We start from the raw sequence: 20,206 nt of genomic DNA on the forward strand, positions 1-20,206 counted from the left end.
TTCTTCATTGGTATTAGCGGTTGACGCCATTTACCCGCATGAGGAAAAGTCTCCGCGTCTAGTGCTGGCTCTGCCACCAGACGCCGCAGACTTGTTTCCTCCCCCTATATGAATTGTGAAAATAGAGAGAGGACTTCGTGTGTTTCAAAACTGGCAAAACTTTATTGTGTACTCAGTTTTAGCGGCTATAATTTCCTCCGAAATTAATAGAAACTGGTACCGTATATTTATGCAGTTGAATTCACCTCCTAATTTGGATTGAGTTAAACCGATGGTGACATTGTTCAAAAAGCTATTTATTCTAGTTGGTGACAGTATGATACCACGGTATAGATGTCGTCTCACATATTTAGGGTCGGTAAGATCGCCTGTGTTTTATGTGATAATGAGCATATGATTGAACAATGTGATGGAAGGGAATACATTGTGACTTCGCTGTGTGACCTGTTATCATTTACAAGGTGGTTGACCTCAAGGGTCATATTTCCGCACATGGCGGTGTACCTTTGATGTATGACGGGTTGATTCCCGTATCAGTGACTAGTGGATGTCCAAACTAGTAGGTCACACTTGTTGTCATAACGATGTCAAACTGTGCCGATTTATGTGAATTTACTGAACAGGTGCCATGTCTTCAGAACTCTCATATTCTTAGGCAAATTGGTGCCACGGTATATTATCATTTAAACCTGTCAGATGTGTCTGTAGGCGGTTCACCCATCTTTGCTCTTTCTCAAACAGTATTCTCTCAACATTCAAGGTCTTGTCAGTGAGCATTTCTAAAATTGTCCATCTCAAGTCTTCAACCATGTGACCCACTTCGATGAAATGGTAACATAATTTAGTGGTGTTCTTCTTCAATTTGATATTACTTTTATGTTCTCCAATTCTGGTTTTTATTTTCCTGCACGTCATGCCTATGTACTTTCTATCACACGGGCACCAAATCATATAGACTACATGTGTAGAGTTACAATTTGTGTGCTGCCGTTGTGTCCAGTTCAGAGTTTCTGTTAGTTGTATGGATTTGGACGTTGTTGTAAGTTTGCATACTATGCAGGTGCCACACTGGTAGTGGCCAGTGACAGGCATCATACTCACATTCCTCGTGAGTGCAGATTTCTTATTCTTCACTGGTAGTGTGTGCACAAGTAGGTCCTTGAGATTTTTCGTCCGCTTGTTTGCAAATCTGGGTTTAGGCCAGTTGAATTTGCCTGTCGCGAGGATTCGCCAGTTCTTGTTTAACAATTTCTGTATGTCATATGTAGCTGGGCAATACGTAGTGACACACGTCATTAGGTCAGGGATGGGCTCTTTTGTATTTGTTTGGAGTAGGCACTCTGGCGGCTGATGTTTTGCCCTCTTGTGACACTTAGATATTGTCAATGGTGTGTAGTCCCTGTCTTTAAGTTTCCGACTCAATTCCTGTGCTTGCAGCCTGTAGTCACTCTCTTTACTGCAATTTCTTTTCAGCCTTAAAAATGGACTGTAAGGCAAGTTGTCCCGTAATGATTTCGGATGATAACTTTTGTAGGAGCAGAAACATGTCGACCTTGTCAATTTAGTGTTATAAAGAGATCCAGTCACACGATCTCCCGTTATATCCAACCTTTTTTAACAACAAAACCTCACCATCTCCATATTAAAGCTCTTTTACGGTGAAGTTTTTGTTTTCTAGAGATAACTTTTCATCTTCCTCTCCCATTGGGGGTGCCCCTGTATCTCTGGACACTACTACAAATACCAGAGGTTGCCTCAGGTTGAGGCTGGCATACAGCACATAATTGGACACCCAATGATAATGCCGTAACGCTTATGTGGGGCGGAAAAACGATATACACCGCACAAATTACATAGCGTTTATGAGGGTGATTCAACTGAACCTACGGTCACGTAGTTACAAGTGTCCATACTCCTTTTTTTATTATCTGACATATTGAATTGGGGCACTGAATGGACCAGAAATCCTCCTCCCTACCTGATGATTACAAATAGCAGAGTGAGCTGAAAGGACCCACTTGTAAGCATATAATACATCTTAATGAAAGAGGGCACCTCAACGTTAAACCAGCCTGTATTTAATTAACAAAAGTGAGGAAATACAAGCTTTTTGCTGTCTTTCCACTACCTATTCAGGATGTCCAAAGAAGCAGATTTCTGGCACTATTATGCTAAAATGTCATCCTGACCTAACTGCCTCAGAATTGGAAGCCCAAGGTCCTCCCAAAGGCATTTCAAAAGGGCTTCATTACCGGGCCCAAAATTTGTGTGACACAATCCTCATCCACCTCTTTGTCACCATCGGCGCGAGGATGCAGAGAAAAAAAAATCCCCGGCTATCAGTATCCTCATAACCAATTACACATCATAACATCAGGATAGTGCGCCTGGTGCAGAATCCACGTTGGCTCATGCGAACATTTGCGTCACATATCATCCAGTAAGGACCTGGTACCCTTGGCACACAAGGCACCCTGCTGAATTTTTAGCGCTCGACTGTAACAACAGCTAGGTTTCAACGTATTGATCCATATCGGCTGAGACATGACACCCTGGAGGCAGCCCCAACCAGTGTGCCATTGAAAAACACTAATATACAGAAGGTGTGCAAACAAAACAAAATAAAACAATAACAGAGAATGGAGCACAGCAAACCCTTCACTGAAGGAGACAGGCAAAAAGGGGACGTGGCCATGACAGACAGTATATCATGGGCAGGCAGAAATAAAGAGCTTGTAAAAAAAAGTTGTATTTAATGGGAAAAGTAGGCAGTCTTAAGGACAAGCACTGGGACAAAGAAGACGGATTAGTTAGTAATCGCTATTTCATCACATAGTTATAGTTCATGCCTCATGTATGTAGCTGCATCTCCTTATGTTGGTATTATACCCAGGTTGAGTTATTGAGAGTATCTGAAAGGTAATCGGCATGCGCCTAGTAATGCCTTTTTCATGTGAAATACTTGGTTAGTGTTTGTCAATAGCTCCTCCCTCCAGGTTCATAAAGGTTATATTCTGTGTGCATATATGTGAAACTATCAACCAGGAAGCAGATCTTGCATTGATTTCTGATGTAGTAGTTAGGTCTTGCAGAATAAATTAAGCACCATATTTATCATTATTCCACGCAGCGCAATTGACCAAGGCACCTTGTTTTACTGCGTGAAAGGGAGAGGACAGGAATGCACAATATCTATCAAGATGTGGCGCTTTCCTGCTCTCTGCCTGCGCTGGTGCACAAACTGCTGCCTATCGCAAATGCGGGTAACCATGCCCCATGGTGCAAGGGTACCTACATTGCAGGCAGGAATGTTTTTGTGCAGGAAAGGACACACTCCTGCACAAAAATAATCCTCTGAGGCTTTTTCCTCTTTCCATGTGTGCTGCAGAATGCAGCACAAGTAGAAAGAAGAAGAAATTAGGAGAATTAGAGATATTTCTTATATTACTCCTCCCCTGGGATGGTGTAGTATTTTGATACAGTGCTAGGTATACCACTCTTGGAAAATCTGTGCATGTGCCAAAATCCATGGGTGGATGCATGGGAACACCCACACTCCACCCATGGAATGTCTCCCAGGGCAAAGTGATGCAAGGCAATGACTTTCTCTGCCTTGCGTTACTCCAAATTTACCAACTCTGCAGAGCAATGCAAGGTGAATTTCATCTAGGATTTGTCTGGACTTCCTAACTGCTGTGGCCAAGAACACATGCTTAAAAAACAGTAACCTACGCTTCTTAGGATTCAACCTATGATTGGGGCACAGGCTTCTAATTTTCTGTCGATGCACATACATTGGGTCAGTCATTTAAATGCTTTCTGCTGCAACATGCAGTGATCTATAACTCCAAGAGCAAGATTTACCGAGGGTTTACGTGGGGCAAAGTCATGAAAAATCACACAAAGTGGTGCAATCTCTTGAACAGTTATTTCCTGAAGAAGTGCCCTTTTCTCAGCACAAATATCACTGTACTTCACACTGTTTTACGTCAAGGATGCATTGCTTGGTTGCAACTTGAGCAGATCCCTAAAAGTTTTGATGCAGAGACTGATCTATTAAGATAGCCAGGCCGGGCTATTTGGCTCCTTACAGCAGGTGTAGCAAAGAAAAAAGTTTACAGTTCTTCAGACTTTACACACACTGCATGTGTGCTGCACTGTACAAGACACATACAATGTGTAAAATGTTTAACAATTTCTCTATGCATAGGATTTTGCACTGGAAGTGGATGCTTCCACTACGAATCCTAGGATACTAAGCACGCATGAAGATCTGCACCATGGTACAAAGTTTGTGTGTGGCACTCTGCAGTGTGTATGTGTGTGTGTGTGCAGGTGATCCAGCGGGCTATAGAAAATATATCATAAACTACGCTACCCAACTTCATAACCTATAAACTAAATTCTAAACTAAATATGGACCCATTTATAAACCTGATATATTTTGGGCCTACTGAATCAGGTGGTCAGAATAAATCTATATACACATTATCTACAAACTATATACATATTTATACATTTGCAGAAAGAATATTGTCATTAGAATGAAACCCAAACATTTAAATGACCACCATAGGCGACGTGATCTAGCTAATAGTAACCTACACTTCTGAATAACCAAGACCAGCTTGTTTGTCAAAAGTAAGATTTTATTTACTAAATTATGGTATATAAGTTGAAAGTTTTATAAATGAATTTTATTAACATTAAAGCAAACATGATTGTAATGAAATATGAGAAAAATACAATTTAAGCAAGTGAATTGAATTTAAAGAAAATATATAAAGTTTAGCATTTCTAAAACCTAATTCCCTAATTAAGCTAAATAGATAGAAATTAAAGTAAAGTTCTATGAGGATTCTTACGTGCTCCACGCAAAGTCCAGCAGCACATCACCCTCATCGGAAAGTCAGAAAGCAGCAGCCAGCCCAACCCTAAGGGCATGACTTTTTATACCTTTCTACGCTAACTAAACTAGCAAAGGAAAGTTTTCAGAAATCTTCGACGTCCCATTGGCTGAGAGTGACAAGTGACATGTCACCCGTTTCTCAAAAAGTTCCATGAAATCATGTCTCATAAAGACCATTGTCTCTTCCACGTGAAGCCAGAAGCTTCCTGCGTTTGCAACTATGTATTAAGTCATCCTCGCAGCTTCCATAGACTTTCATTACACTTCCGCGGATGCCAAGTTAAGGACTGACAAAATGTTCACTTTCGACCTTGGCCATATCCGACAGAATGATGTCAGCTCATCAGTTTTTGCTTTGTGAATGCAGCTTCAATAAACGTTTTAATTCAGAATGGGCGTCTCGTGACTTTCTGCAGAATTATATGTCAGCTCTTTTTCTGCGGTTCGAATGACTAGGCCCAAAAGCAGGCAACTTATGTTTTCTAGTATAAAACAAACACAAGAAAAGTATTAATGTAAGAAATAAAGTAGATTCTGTATCCACCCCATGGTTTACTAATTAATTAACCCACCCGATTAATCAAAATGTTACCTAGCCATTGCAAACAAATAAAGCAGCGTTTATATTTACCAGTCTCCGTTTTTCCATGAGACCCATATGCACCTAGAATAGTAGAAATGACATCACACAGACAAGGAAAAGCAAAACAAGCACATGCTTCTTTTAAGTTTGCAGCAGTTAGTAATGACAAAAACGAAAACAATAAATTATTTTATTATTTTGTACGAACAAAAAGATGCAACATTTATGCACGTTTATGAGCACACATGTTAGTCCCCCCACGTGTAAAGTTTAATCTAAGTTGTATTAGCACGACATATCACAAATCATTAATAATTTTATTCATGTTATGGAAATGTGACTTTGCGAGTTTAAACAAAATTTTGTTTTCTATCTCGCTCCATCAACTCCCTCATCTGGTGATTAACAAATCACCACACCAGCACTCAAAATTTTGGTAAATTAAATTTTTAAGAAATCGATTCAAATTCATTTGTATCAGTAAACCTAAAAGTCTGTTTCTGCATAATCTTTGCAATTAACATGACGCTCTCTATGTAACTCCTGTAACTCGATCTCCCTTTCTTCTTCTTTTCTGAGTTTATAGATTCTTTTCTTTTCTCGCAACTGTTTCTTTCTTTTATGTAACAAACAACCTAATTTGGTCAAAATAAAAATGAATACTATTATAATCAAAGGTGCCAGAATCTTGCCAAGAATTGAACTTCCGATATTATGAAACCAGTTTTTAATTGCTTGAAACCTTTTTGAAAGTTTCCCTGTAAAATCTTCTTCTTCTAAAGGAATTATCTCTGAATGCATTTGTGTAATATTCTTACTATACATTTCAATATTCTTACTTTCATCAGGTATATATGTACAGCAATGTTGGACATGTAAAATGCCACAGACTCCTCCCTCTTTTGCTAGGAGTATGTCTAAAGCAAGACGGTCCTGAATTACCATGGATCTAATTGCAATAACTTCAACATTCACTAATTGAAATCCATCAGCAGTGTCAGTTGATAATCTATCAACTATAGTGGACAATTTTCTAATTCTCCCCGCATTTAGGGTTATACCAACAAAAGGTATTACAGCTTGAAAAATATCTCCCAGAACTTCGGTAAAAGTTTCTCTTTTAGCTCTATTTACATAATTATGAATTTTAAACAATCCTTCTGAATCTCTGTCAACATGAAACACTTTAGGAAAAACAATTCCTACATAACAAGTTCCATACCAATGGTCTGGAAGGTTGTAGTAGGCTTTGTCACCACAAACAAAATAAATCCCAGGAAAGATAGGATCTTTTCCACCTTTAAATCCCCAACCTCCCATAATCTGATAAGTATCTTCACAGTTACTTGCACCTACAAAATAATTATCAAAAAGTGTATTATCTCTTCTAATGCAAAGCTTTCCACTAACTGGTTTGTCTATGTGAATTGCAATATTTTCAAGCATTTTGCCATTTAATTTCTCATCCTCTTTTTGCCAGAAGGCTGACTTAGTCTGCTTGACTAATTCATTTCTCTTATAAATTGCTCTTCTCTCCTCAACCATGTTCAAAAATTTCTTTCCTTCAGCACTTAATTTACATGTTAGATTATTCTTGTAAGCATACTCATAAGTGAGTTCGTTAGTAACAAGGAAATATTCTCTCAATTGTTTTGCTTTCTTATGCTTATTTAAAGCATTATCAATCTTAACATTAGCAAAAATTTCATCATAATTTGAATAGTAATATTCTAAACGACCAGTTTGATAAAATAAACTAGTTAATACACTACATGTTACAGCATAAGTGAGAGGAAGCATATTATATGTTACTCCCTCAGAAACAGAAGCAGGTAACTTAACACAGACATAGCAGTCTTTTGCATCCATTACCTTTACATATTCACTCAATAGCTTTGTGAATGTATTACTTGAAAAATCACCTATTGATTTATCTTGATGAATGTTAGGCTGATGATCAATAACTTTTGCAGATGTACTATGTTTAGTTTGGCTAACCAGAGCTTTGCTTGTTATGTTAACTTTGTGTAATTCTCTATTCATTTCTAAAGGGATAATCACAGCTAGTACCAACCAGAGCAGAACTAAAATGAGCAGACATACCAGAGTCATCTTACAGCATCTTTTAAAAACAGAACACTTTGAAGTGCTCTCCTTAACATAAGGCATTTTTAGGTTAGTTTTAGCCTCAAAAATAAAAATAAATTTTAAAATTTATATACACCCCCCTTTTAAAATATATTTTTCTTTTATAACCCTAAACAAGATTTCTTCGACCTTATGTCATACATAAGTTTTCTTCAACTAAACAGTTTTTCTTCGACCTTGTGTCAACTAACAAAATTTCTTCAGCCTTTTGCCAATTTAATAATTCTGTACTTCAATCATTGTCACTAATTTCTTGGATTTCGTTTTCTTCTTCACTACTATCATATATGTCAATAACAGGTGGAATTACTAAGTAAGTCCACTCAGGAGACTTGTATTTCTGGTTTGGTTTTATTATTCTCTTCCCTTTTCTCGATATCACTTCAATTTTTCTTCCAACTCCAACTTCTTTTCCTGGACTCTTTTGACTACTTATTTCCTCTACTTGTTCTATTGGCTTTTTGATCAATCTTATTCTCAATCTTCCACCTGGCCAGTAGTCTGCTTTTCTCACGTACTTCTTCTTTGGTTCAGAATTATTTGATTCTGACTTCCAAGTCCTTTTCTTTCTGTTTTCACTTCCACCTTCCACGTCACTTTCTTCAGTTTCGTAGTCTGAAATTTCAATTGACTCAGGAACTTCTCTATTCGGCAATTTCACTCCTTCAGGAACTTCACTTTGTCTTCCATCACTGGTACTCGGTAATTCGTTCTCCTCCTCTTCCTCAATTACCTCTAACTTCCCAGATTTCGGATTTTTGTTCCTTACTTCAGAGTTTGTTCTCTGCCTTTCGATACTCTCCTGGTCTGAAACTTCTTTTGGTTCAGCTTCTTTGTCTTCAATAGAGACAACCGAATCCTCAGTTATCTTTCCTTTTAACAGATTCTCTTCACCTTCAGAATCTATTTCAATTATTTCTAAGTCTTTTCTTATCACTGGCACAGTTTCCAGATGTCGACTTTCTTGTCGATCTTCAGAATCTGGAATTACTTCACCTTCTGTTTCGTCTTCTGCTTCAGAATCAGAATCATCTGTGGTATCACTTTCAACATCAGAACTCTCAGGAGTTGGTACTGGAATAGTATGACTAGGATGTATCCAACGTTTCAATCCTCTGCACTTTACAGCATTAGTAGTGATCAAGATTATCTGCCTAGGTTTCTGCCATCTAGGAGCTAGACAATTCCTTCTCCGATGTACTTTCGTTCTGACCCAATCGCCAGGTCTCAGCTCATGAGTCAAAACTTTTTCATTTGATTGAGCTTCAGTTCCCACCTGATTAGACACAGAAGTTACCATATCAGATAACCTTTTACAGTAATCCAAAATTGCACTGTCATTTATGCTCAACAGTTTACCTACAGGTACAAAAGCTTGCCTCATAACTCTTCCCATTAAAATTTCATGAGGACTCAAACCTGTCTTTTTATCTGGTGTACTTCTTATTGACATCAAAACAAGTGGAAGAGCATCAGTCCACTTAACACCTGTTTCAAGACACATTTTTCCAATTCTGTTCTTGATTGTTCCATTTATTTGTTCAACTACACCTGATGCCTCTGGTCTGTATGCACAGTGTATTTTCTGCTCAATGCTCAAAGCTTCACAAATTAACTTCATCAGTTTGTTATCAAAATGGCTTCCTCCATCACTCTCAATAGTGACTGGAAAACCGTACCTTGGGATGATTTCTCTGAGCATCAGTTTTGCTACTGTAATTGAATCACAATGTCGTGTAGGGAAAGCCTCTACCCATCTTGAGAATAAGCATACAATTACAAGTACATATTTCAAACAGTTGTGTAAGGGCATTTCAATGAAATCCATCTGTAACCTGGTAAAGGGACCACCCTCTCGACCAATTATTCCTGTCCCCACCACTGATTTTCTGTTTGGATTCATTTGTTGGCATGACAAACACCTTTGACAAAAAGATTCAGCAATGGTTCTAAATTTGGTATTGAACCATGTTTCTCTAAAAAGTCTGACCATAGAATCTCTTCCTAGATGTGCAGGACCATGATATAATCTGGCCATGTCAGCAATCAAGCAATTTGGTAACACTACTCTGCCATCTTTGTAAACCCACACTCCATCTTCTTCACGTGGTCTACAATCTGATCTTAACCATAGGTCTTTTTCTTCATCATCTGCTTCGTTTTGTAAATCTCTAATCTCATGCCATGTTTCTACAACAGTTGTTAGCATTAATGAATTTGAATCAGTTTCTTTACTCCTCTCCCGATTGTATGAGTAATTTTTTCTTGCGCAGTACTTTGCTGTTTCGTCTGCGAAGGCATTTCCCTTGGAAATATAATCAGTTCCTCTAGTGTGCGCTGCACACTTGACAATTGCAATTTCTTATGGCAATTGTATTGCTTCAATTAATCTTCTAATGAAAACTGCATTTTTAATTGGTGATCCTGTTGATGTCATGTATCCTCTCTGTGACCAGAGTTGTCCATAATCATGCACAACTCCGTACCCATACTGACTATCAGTAATGATGGTAACTCTTATATCCTTTGATATTTCACATGCACGAATTAAAGCAATCAATTCAGCCACTTGTGCTGAACGAACTCCTTCAAGACATGATGCTTCTTCAACATCTACAACTGTACAAACTGAGTATGAAGCTTTCAAGACACCTCCTTCGGATCTTAAGCATGAGCCATCTACAAAGTAGACAAAATCCGATTCAGACAAAGGTCTGTCTTTGATGTCTTTTCTTGGTTTAGTGCAGAATTCCATGACATCTAAACATTCATGTTCAGTTTCAATGTCATCAACAATTTCAGAATCAGGCAGTAATGTAGAAGGATTCAGATTCAAACATCTTGAAATCGAAACATTATCTGCTCCCAGTATGATTTTCTCATACTTTGTCAATCTGCTACTTGTTAAATGTTGAGTCTTACCTCTTGTCAGTAATATTTCAACCGAATGAGGCACAAAAACTTTCACAGGAAATCCCATAATGATTCCTTCACTTTGTTCGAGGCTGATACTTGTAGCTGCAACTGCTTTCAAACAACCTGGTAATGCTTTTGCAATTGGATCAAGAACTGCAGAGAAGTATGCAATAGGTTTCTTTAAATTTCCATGTCTCTGTATTAATACAGATAATGCACATCCTTCTCTCTCACTGCAATACAGTTCAAAATCTTTCTCATAATTTGGCATACCTAAAGCAGGAGCTTGGCATAAGCTCTTTTTCAAGTTCTCAAAAGATTCCATCTCAGCATCATTGAGAATAATTGGATCTTTTACATCTGACTTTGTCAATCTTTGTAGTGGTTTTGCAATTACTGAAAATCCACTTATCCATTGTCGACAGTAACCTACCATTCCCAAGAACATTCTGACCTGTCTTTGTGTTCTTGGCGGTAACATTGCTTGAATCATTTTTATTCTCTCTATTGTTACTTGTCTTTTTCCTTTTGCAATTCTGTGACCAAGATATTTTACTTCTTGTTTGCAAAACTGTAGTTTTGCTGGGGACACTTTATGTCCTTCTTCTGCAAGGCGATTTAACAGAATTATTGTGTCTGTTATACAATTTTCTCTTGTCTTTGCAGCTATTAACAAATCATCAATATACTGCACCAACGTAGACCTACCTGGTAAGTCTAAATCTTCTAATGATCTTTTTAACAATTCATTAAAGATTGAAGGACTTTCTGTATAGCCCTGAGGGATTCTTGTCCATCCAAGGGTCTTACCTTGGAATCTGAAAGCGAAGATTTCATAACTGTCTGGATGTAAGGGAACAGTAAAGAATGCATTGCAAAGGTCAATGACTGTGTACCATTCAGCATCATGTGGAATCTGAAATAGAATTACTGCTGGATTTGGAACCACAGGACAACATGGAACGACAATTTGATTAACCTTTCTCAAATCTTGTACGATCCTAAATGTTCCGTTAGACTTTTTAACTCCCATAATTGGTGAATTACAAGAGCTACTCTTCATTTCCTTTAATACACCTTGCTTGATGAATTTTTCAATTATAGGTGTAATACCTTCAATTGTTTCTGTTTTCATTTTATATTGTGGAGTGTTTGGAAATTCTATTCCCTGTTTCAATGCAATTTTCACAGGATCTACGTTTTTCATTAGACCCATCTCATTCCCAGTAAAATCCCATATTTCAGATTTCACTGTTTCTTTTAGCTCTTCAGGTAAATCCTTTTCTTCAAATGCAGGAAACAATTTTGTTTCTTCTGCTTCTATCATCATCATTGTCATCCTGTATAAACCATCTTCCTCCATTGTTTGTAACTCAACTCCATCAGGAGAACAATATATTCTGCAATTCATTTTACATAGGATGTCTCTGCCTAATAGATTTACTGGACTACTATTACAAACCACAAATCTGTGTTTGTCTCTGTAATTTCCAATTTCAACTGGTACTGGATCAGTTAAATCTGTTTTAATTTGCTGATTACTTACTCCCACGACTTGGATGGTATCCCCAGAGAGAGGTAGGTTTTCAATTTCCACTGATCTAACAGTAGAACGGGTAGCACCAGTGTCCACTAGAAAAGTGATGTCTACATCATTAACTTTCCCGTTTACATAAGGACCAGACTGGTCAACCTCAAGAGTGGCTCCAACAACACACTCTTCCTCCTCTCTCGGGCACCGTCAGCAATAATCATCAGAATCACTGTCTTGACTTTCTGCTAATAAAAATTGTTGTGAAGCATTTTGCATTTGAACCCTTTGCTGCTTTTGCTGTTTTTGTGGTTTTATTACCTGTTCACTTCCCTGAAATCCCACGTTTGGATTATATTTTTGAACTCCCCCACAATTCGGAAAAGGTGGTTGTGGCAATTGGTCTTGACGATTATTCACCTGTTGTTGTTGCTGTTGCTGTAACTGTCGTTGAATATTAAACTCGTTTAACCCCTGTTGCATCTGTAGCTGTTGCTGCAGGTTAACACCATTCTGCATCTGTGGATTTAATAAGGGATTCTTTAAGTTTTTAGGAGGATGAGGACACTCGTCCCTCCAATGTCCAATTTCGCCACAATTAAAACAAGGTAATCTTTGTTTCAGCTCTTCTATCTTTGGGCTAAATTTCTTTGGGAAATTATTACCTTTAAACTTTCCTTGTGTCTGGTTTGCATTTCCAGTTTGAACAAAATTAGTGTTCTTATTTCCCATGCTGGCAATCTGTTGCTCAGCCACCTTTACCTGAGCCCACATGGCTTTCTCCTTTAGTTTCTTCTGTCTTACTTCTATTTCATCGCTGCAATATTTTGCTTTTCTTAGAATATCATCTACAGATAGTGATTGCCATCCGACAATACTAGTTCTGATCATTTCTCCAATTTCAGGTTTTAATCCATAAACAAATCTATAGATAAAATGACTCATGTCTTTTTCATCTAATTTTTCATAACCACTGTATTGTTTAAAAATTAACAGTAGTCTTTCATAAAAGGAATGAACTGATTCTTTTGTTTCCTGTTCTGTTCTTTCTATTTTAACCCAATCGACTTCTTTGGGTGGAATTTTGTTTTTCATCCAAACAATTACTTTTTCATAGAAATCCATTACAAGTGGATTAGGAGCACCTGTTTCTTTAATTCGCTCAGGTTCTGCTTTTGGCCAACTAATAGATATTTTACATTCTGTCCAAAGATCAGATGGAACTACAATGTCAAAAAATCCATCTAAATCAATCCACAGAACTTTTGACACTTTGATAAATCTATCAACTTGCCTGTACCACTCAACTGGTTTTTCCCTCAATTTTGGAAAGTCATTTGTGAATAATAGAATGTCCTGTCTCGACCACGGGACATGAACATATCCTCCACCTGCAACTTCTCTCATTGGAAATTGTTTTGACAATTTATCCAATCTTTCATCTTCCTTCTTTTTCGTCCATTTTACTCTCCATTTATTCAGTTCTCCTAGCTTTTTGATATAGACAATCAAATCTTTAATGTGAACTATTCTTCCCATTGAGTTCAAACTCTCAATGTCACTTTCTGAAAAGTCTAATCTGTAATGCTTTGCAAAATTCTTTTGTTTACTCACATCGATTTCAAGTTCTGCACCTAGATCCTCTAATTGATCATATTTATTTTTCGTTTTCCACTGAATGCTTTTGCAAATGAATAGTAGTTCATCATCCCGATAGTAATTTAAACTATCTGGGCCAATTGTTCCAATTATTAATTCTTCGATATTCGCTTTTAATTTGGCCACATCAAGTTTTGGTGTTGTTACCCTGACTTCAGGACTCCCTATATCTGATACAGCACCCATTGGTGTTTTTGGAGATAAATCCTCATTAAAGGTTAAATCAGGCATTCTCGATTTAGAAGTGTTTATTTCAGATAAATCTGAATAAAATTTTTCAGCAGTCTTTTGAATTTCTGTATTTAAAGGAATAGTTAATCCAGTTTTGTTTGTTTCTCTTGGTTCAAATATGGGCTGAACAGGACCAATTGTTACTGGAACTGTGACAGCTTCCATGCCTTTTGTCATTCTTTTTATTAATTCTTCCTTTGATCTTAAATATTCATTATAATCAACATCTTCAACATTTCTTGTCTCTCTTGTATAATCTTTTGGAGGTTCCCTTGCTCTTGGAGTCATTGTAAAATGTCTACCTTCATTTCGAACATTTTCAAATTCTGATCTTCTAGGAGTTTCAGTGATTTCACAATTATTTGGATAAAGTTTAGGAGCTTCACTAATTGGAGGTGCACTCGGTGAAGTTTCAGTAGAAACCACCGGAGTAGACCATGATCTAGGAGGTCTCAAAGGCTGATTTGGCTGATTCTTTCTAGCAGTTGTATATATTTCTTCCATAACTGCATCCTCAGATTCACTTTCCATAGATTTCCCTGTAGGAGTACCCATTACCATTTCATGAATTAAATACAATCCTTCACTCATGTTTCCCTGTCTCCACATTCGCAATCTATCTTCATGAGTTTCTCTTTTCCAAGATGGATTTTTAGAAGGTCTTTTAATTCCACTAGCTTCTCTTTGTAACTGATACATCTCATCTTCCCACTCAACTAAAGCTTCAAATTGAGTTGGTCTCGGTTTTGGAACAAGAGCATTCATTTTCTCTCGTAAATTTCTTAAAACTCTTACATTAAATGAACCATCATCAGGCCAGGCTAAAACACCGTCGTTTTTAGTATAGCGTTTCCAACTGTCGAACCATAAAACAGTATGATATCCGTATTCACCTTCCATGTACGCTGCAGGTGTTTTATACTTATGAAGTAGTTTACCACCTCGCGTTTCGATTTTCTTGTCAGGTGAAAATAAATTTTTAAATTTCTGAAATAAAGTTGTCTTTTTCTCAACATGTTTAAAATGATAACTCATTTTTAAAAGTTAAATTTAATTCACAAAATCGTTCGTGAAATATTTCCGGGATGTTCCGTACAACAACCAATCCGTGCGCGAAACACACCAACAAGCCAATGACAGTTGAGCTACGTCACTTTTCTGCTCAACCAATAAATTTAGAATTTTTCCGAACGACCAATCAGCTCACAGGCCGTCAGAGACTTAAGAGCCAATCAGAATACAGCTTGTGACGTAGGTCACCCAATCCCAGCGCGGCTCTGTGACGTACACAGCAGCTGCGGTTTCTCGCTTCTCACTCCTGGCGCTTACCCCTCCTTCACAAAATCTTTTCACAGCGCCATTTTAAGGACACTTTTCAGTGTAAAGTAATTCTTAACAATGACTATAAAGACAACATCTGTTCGTTTCACTATTTAGGATAGTTTACATACATTCAAGTATCCACACTTCGGAATAGACGGCGCTATTCACACTAAGGATAATATTCAATTGTCAGTAGAGTAACCTTACCCCACCCTTCTAACAAGTATAATTATGAACTCGCTTTGCTCTGAACCCACCGCGAAGTGAAAGTTCTAAGAGTTCCACTTGAATCATAAAATACAATTCAAACTCGCACTTTTACACGGAAAATTCCCTAATTTCAAACACACATGAAATCCGTACAGGACTCTCACCTGTTTATAGAAATCATGCACCGTTAGCAAAATAACGACGTTATCCGTACAGGGCTCTCACCTGTTTATAGATATGAAACATGTACCCGTACAGGACTCTAACCTGTTTATAGATAATCATGCACCGACGTTAATTTTACCCTTCACTCAAGCTCGGATATAACTAATACTCTCATCACAGTGAGTTTTATGGAAGGCGCTTTGTCCCTATTCTCATGCTGTTCTGATTTCTTAGAAAACCCTCACTATACAAGATTCAGACCTAGCCCTAAAACTGTGCTGCTCGGCGACAACACTATGGTACACGGCGATACCTCTTGTGATACTCGGCGATATCACTACAAACAGAACAGATGGCTTGCGTGACTAATTTCTCGCCACACAATCTATACCGGTATAGCTTACAGATAGGCACGAAAAACAAACTTAACATGTGTTAAAACATCGATCCTATTTCCATACCATAACGCAACCCTTAGCAACCAACATATTACCTTGGTTACCTCTTAGCAACCATCAATTTCTGCTACCAGAGAATTGATCCAGCGGGCTATAGAAAATATATCATAAACTACGCTACCCAACTTCATAACCTATAAACTAAATTCTAAACTAAATATGGACCCATTTATAAACCTGATATATTTTGGGCCTACTGAATCAGGTGGTCAGAATAAATCTATATACACATTATCTACAAACTATATACATATTTATACATTTGCAGAAAGAATATTGTCATTAGAATGAAACCCAAACATTTAAATGACCACCATAGGCGACGTGATCTAGCTAATAGTAACCTACACTTCTGAATAACCAAGACCAGCTTGTTTGTCAAAAGTAAGATTTTATTTACTAAATTATGGTATATAAGTTGAAAGTTTTATAAATGAATTTTATTAACATTAAAGCAAACATGATTGTAATGAAATATGAGAAAAATACAATTTAAGCAAGTGAATTGAATTTAAAGAAAATATATAAAGTTTAGCATTTCTAAAACCTAATTCCCTAATTAAGCTAAATAGATAGAAATTAAAGTAAAGTTCTATGAGGATTCTTACGTGCTCCACGCAAAGTCCAGCAGCACATCACCCTCATCGGAAAGTCAGAAAGCAGCAGCCAGCCCAACCCTAAGGGCATGACTTTTTATACCTTTCTACGCTAACTAAACTAGCAAAGGAAAGTTTTCAGAAATCTTCGACGTCCCATTGGCTGAGAGTGACAAGTGACATGTCACCCGTTTCTCAAAAAGTTCCATGAAATCATGTCTCATAAAGACCATTGTCTCTTCCACGTGAAGCCAGAAGCTTCCTGCGTTTGCAACTATGTATTAAGTCATCCTCGCAGCTTCCATAGACTTTCATTACACTTCCGCGGATGCCAAGTTAAGGACTGACAAAATGTTCACTTTCGACCTTGGCCATATCCGACAGAATGATGTCAGCTCATCAGTTTTTGCTTTGTGAATGCAGCTTCAATAAACGTTTTAATTCAGAATGGGCGTCTCGTGACTTTCTGCAGAATTATATGTCAGCTCTTTTTCTGCGGTTCGAATGACTAGGCCCAAAAGCAGGCAACTTATGTTTTCTAGTATAAAACAAACACAAGAAAAGTATTAATGTAAGAAATAAAGTAGATTCTGTATCCACCCCATGGTTTACTAATTAATTAACCCACCCGATTAATCAAAATGTTACCTAGCCATTGCAAACAAATAAAGCAGCGTTTATATTTACCAGTCTCCGTTTTTCCATGAGACCCATATGCACCTAGAATAGTAGAAATGACATCACACAGACAAGGAAAAGCAAAACAAGCACATGCTTCTTTTAAGTTTGCAGCAGTTAGTAATGACAAAAACGAAAACAATAAATTATTTTATTATTTTGTACGAACAAAAAGATGCAACATTTATGCACGTTTATGAGCACACATGTTAGTCCCCCCACGTGTAAAGTTTAATCTAAGTTGTATTAGCACGACATATCACAAATCATTAATAATTTTATTCATGTTATGGAAATGTGACTTTGCGAGTTTAAACAAAATTTTGTTTTCTATCTCGCTCCATCACAGGCACAGGGGTAGTGAGCAGCAACAGGCAATTTGTTTTATAAAGATGGCTCTGTGCTGCTTTTTCTCCCTTCCATAATGCAGAACAACTATTTTGTTGCAGCACAGCATTAACACCTCTGCCGTGGGGGTAATTCCCTCAGAGGCGTGGGGGGGAGGGGGGTGCTGCGGTGCTCGTAATGAGCCCAGCTCATCATGAGTCACAGTAGAGCTGTGCTCATGAAGAGCTGGGCTCGTCACAACCCGCCCACTGATTCATTCTCCCGCACAAGCGGAGAATTAATTGCACCTGGGCGCCGCGGGAGGTATGACAAGCCTAGCTCGTCGTGAGCACAGCTCCACTGTGCCTCATGGCAAGCTGGGCTCCTCATGAGCATGGAAAGTGGTTAACCTAAAAATAACTGTGAAGAAACCTTTTGGAGATATACCAACCACTTTATATCCCCATTTTGACTACTAGGTACCGAGATAATGATTCTGAAATGCCCTGCCCCCTGCTAAAATGTTCTCAGTGCATGTGCTCTGACCCTTAAAATGGTGCATGTTTGATTGTCTTGTACCCCATTAGCTTAACTTACTTATAATACCCTAGTAGGTGGTACCAGAGGTACCCCGGGCCTGTAAGTTAGTGTGTACCACAGTGACTGCAGCACTAGTTGTGCTTCTCTGAGAGGGGCAAGGTAAAACATGGCTTACTAGCTGCCACTGCAGCACACTGTAAAATGTGGCAACGTAGGTTTACATAGGCCTAATATTCGTTGTTTTCACGAAGACTGGAAACTGGCATACTAGAGATGGACACAACTGTAATTGCGTCTTTAATTGATCAGGGGAGAATACATGCATATCGATCATGCACATATAACATAAGATGGGGAACACGTAGGCACATATAACATGGCAAAATTTACTTTTCCACATTCCCTCCTTGTGCCCTACGTTTCCATCAGGAAACATCAATATTCATGATACCATCTATCATTTCATATAGCATCATTTGCTCGTCTCGAATTGTCTTGGAACGGGGTTTAGGACTAGGAATACAAGAGGTAGCACACATGCCGCAAATCGCAGGGCCACATTGTATACAGAGGCAGCAACTGAATATGACCATTACTGCAATACCTAGGAATGACAATACTTTCCATCCCCAGGCAGATATGATACTCCAGACCCAACCGGACCATGTCCAGGTGCCTGGATTCTGGTGTAACTGATGGGCAATTTTATGAAGTCTGGTTATAGCTGAATAAACAGACGGCGCGTTATTAGGAATGAAAATGCAGCAACTAGATCCGATTACTCTACATGCTCCTCCTCTATCGGCCAGTATGACGTCAAGAACGAGACGATTTTGGAGCACGACAAATCTCATAGCAGATTGCTCTTCGGTTAAGTTACCTAGAGCAGAAGTAGTCTCATTCACTACTGCTTCAAGGGTTCTTGTTAACCTACGTATTAACTTACTATTCTGGACAGGTCCTATAAAGAAGAAGAAACCTTTATTGAAGTCTTGATATTGTTCTAGAGCAGTTTCAGTTTGATCGACAATTGGGGACTCGATCTCCCTTCTAGGTCTGACGTGTACTAGATGTGTGTTTCTGTGATAATCAGATGGGGCTAGGAAAACTGGTGGCAGTAGGAAGGCAATGTAACATGTTCCATCCCATTCGAGGGGCAGACGAACATATGCGGTCTGACCACACACAAAATAAGAATGACGTGAGGCTTTAAAAATAGATTTCCCACTGTCACTATACTCGACAGTAGTAGTACAATCACTATGTCCTACATGTGCGGAACCATTCTTTCTGACACATAATTCGCCTTTGACTGGTAATACTGAAATAGCAGGCAAATCTGGAGTAGTATCAGACTGAACATTCAGGACCATGAAATTCGAAGAATAATTACCTAGATCATATACTTCATTTTCTAGATCTAACCCTGTTCTATGGGAAATACCTTGCTTATCTGGAAAACATGTTCTGTTCAGAAGGGACATATCATTAGAGGATGACGTTAACGTGGACCATGCTCCACACGAACCATTATGTGAAAATGGATAAGGAAAGAGTGGCAGAACTCCCTTCGGTGTCTGGAAAGGGGGGAGTCGACCACACACCCAACAATTAGTGGCATTGCTGGTCTGGTGTGAATAATGTAACATTCTGATGAATGTATTATTTCGCATAGCAAGACGATAGGATAGCTCGTGAGGAGGCAGATCACTAAATGTGTGCTCTACTGTAGCATTAGAAAACTTATTTACATGTGAACTCGGAAAACATAAATGTAAAGCATAACTTGTGCAGGTAACCATAAGACTCACATATAACAAAAAACTTAGAACAATGATACATTTGATAGAGTTTTGACTAACTCTCTCACTATGGGGGTCTATCTCATACATGTCAGGGACCTGTCTAACCGTTTCACCCGAGAGGGACTTA

This window comes from Lissotriton helveticus, chromosome 4_1 (genome assembly GCF_964261635.1).
Source record: "Lissotriton helveticus chromosome 4_1, aLisHel1.1, whole genome shotgun sequence".
NCBI classification, from domain to species: domain Eukaryota; kingdom Metazoa; phylum Chordata; class Amphibia; order Caudata; family Salamandridae; genus Lissotriton; species Lissotriton helveticus.